Consider the following 2,248-nt stretch of genomic DNA (forward strand, 5'->3'; position numbering starts at 1 on the left):
CAGATGGTGCTTACTCCCAGGAAAGTATTCTCAGGGTTGCAGGCCGGGCCCTTTAACGGAAGCCTTTCCCCTGATCTTGGCTCTCTCTGGAGCGGATCCAGTTGTCACTCAGCCTCTGTTCACATATCGCAGTGAATTAAATTTTGCGAAAGCTGTTTGTGGGGAGACTGAACCCGCCTTGGCCGCGTCTCCTTCCAGCCAGAAAAGCACGAATATTTGTTCATGAAAGATGACGCTGCTTTGAAAAATAAGGAACTCCACCAGTAATAAAGGACCTGGTCAGCTGCCAAAAACAGTTTCTGCTCCACTCTGTCAGCATCTCCCTTCCTTCCTTCCTTTCGCTTTGCATTTTGTCCTGTCGTTTAAAAATGAAGATTTACCGTTATGGCATTCTCTGCCTTTTTGCTCCATGACTCAGCTTGCCATATGTGAGTTCAGGGCTAACTCTCTCCCGCTTTCTTCCAAGAAAGAATTCTACCACTTTAAATGGTGCTGTGTCCTTATGGGAGCTAGGGTTAGCCAATCTCCAGGTGGGGGCCTGAAGACCACCTGGAATTATAACTGATTTCCAGACGGCAGAGATCAGTTCCCCTGAAGGAAAAGGCCACTTCAGAAGGTGGACTCTGGCACTGTACCCTGTGGAGGCCCCTCCCCTCCCCAACCCTGCTGTCCAGGCTGTACCCCCACATATCCAGGAATTTCCCAACCTGGAGCTGACAACCCTCATAGGAGCAGTTCATAACTCCTGGAAACAGGTTGCTCTGCCCATATCCCAGTGGAGGCACGCAGCCATTTCCCTGCCTGTTACCCTGTGGATTGTTGTTCATAGGAGTCTTGGGGTGGGGTGGGGATGGATCCATGTACAGGGGTCATAAGAACATAAGAGACGCCAATGTTGGATCAGGCCAAAGGCCCCTCCAGTCCAACACTCTGTGTCACACAGTGGCCAGAAATACCAGTGCCATCAGGAGGTCCAGCAGTGGGGCCAGGACATTAGAAGCCCTCCCACTTCCATTTCAATGTATCTGAGGAAGTGTGCATGCACACAGAAACTCATACCTTGAATAAAACTTTGTTGGTCTTAAAAGTGCCACTGGACTCTGATTTTGTCCGCTAGAAAAATATAACTCTACAGAATTCCAGCTCAGGGATGTGGAGCCACCTTCAGGAGGAAACTGCCTGGGAGTGATGGGAGAAGCTCTCCTCAGCAGGCAGTCCCATTTTGTCAGATGGTGCTTACTCCCAGGAAAGTATTCTCAGGGTTGCAGGCCGGGCCCTTTAACGGAAGCCTTTCCCCTGATCTTGGCTCTCTCTGGAGCGGATCCAGTTGTCACTCAGCCTCTGTTCACATATCGCAGTGAATTAAATTTTGCGAAAGCTGTTTGTGGGGAGACTGAACCCGCCTTGGCCGCGTCTCCTTCCAGCCAGAAAAGCACGAATATTTGTTCATGAAAGATGACGCTGCTTTGAAAAATAAGGAACTCCACCAGTAATAAAGGACCTGGTCAGCTGCCAAAAAACAGTTTCTGCTCCACTCTGTCAGCATCTCCCTTCCTTCCTTCCTTTCGCTTTGCATTTTGTCCTGTCGTTTAAAAATGAAGATTTACCGTTATGGCATTCTCTGCCTTTTTGCTCCATGACTCAGCTTGCCATATGTGAGTTCAGGGCTAACTCTCTCCAGCTTTCTTCCAAGAAAGAATTCTACCACTTTAAATGGTGCTGTGTCCTTATGGGAGCTAGGGTTAGCCAATCTCCAGGTGGGGGCCTGAAGACCACCTGGAATTATAACTGGGTGCTGTGTCCTTATGGGAGCTAGGGTTGACAATCTCCAGGTGGGGCCTGAAGACCACCTGGAATTATAACTGATTTCCAGACAACAGAGATCAGGTGGACTCTGGCACTGTACCCTGTGGAGGCCCCTCCCCTCCCCAACCCTGCTGTCCAGGCTGTACCCCCACATATCCAGGAATTTCCCAACCTGGAGCTGACAACCCTCATAGGAGCAGTTCATAACTCCTGGAAACAGGTTGCTCTGCCCATATCCCAGTGGAGGCACGCAGCCATTTCCCTGCCTGTTACTCTGTGGATTGTTGTTCACAGGAGTCTTGGGGTGGGGTGGGGATGGATCCATGTACAGGGGTCATAAGAACATAAGAGACGCCAATGTTGTATCAGGCCAAAGGCCCATCCAGTCCAACACTCTGTGTCACACAGTGGCCAGAAATACCAGGTGCCATCAGGAGGTCCA

Source organism: Gekko japonicus, unplaced genomic scaffold (assembly GCF_001447785.1).
Source record: "Gekko japonicus isolate JY-2015 unplaced genomic scaffold, Gekko_japonicus_V1.1 scaffold3416, whole genome shotgun sequence".
Classification (NCBI taxonomy): Eukaryota; Metazoa; Chordata; class Lepidosauria; order Squamata; family Gekkonidae; genus Gekko; species Gekko japonicus.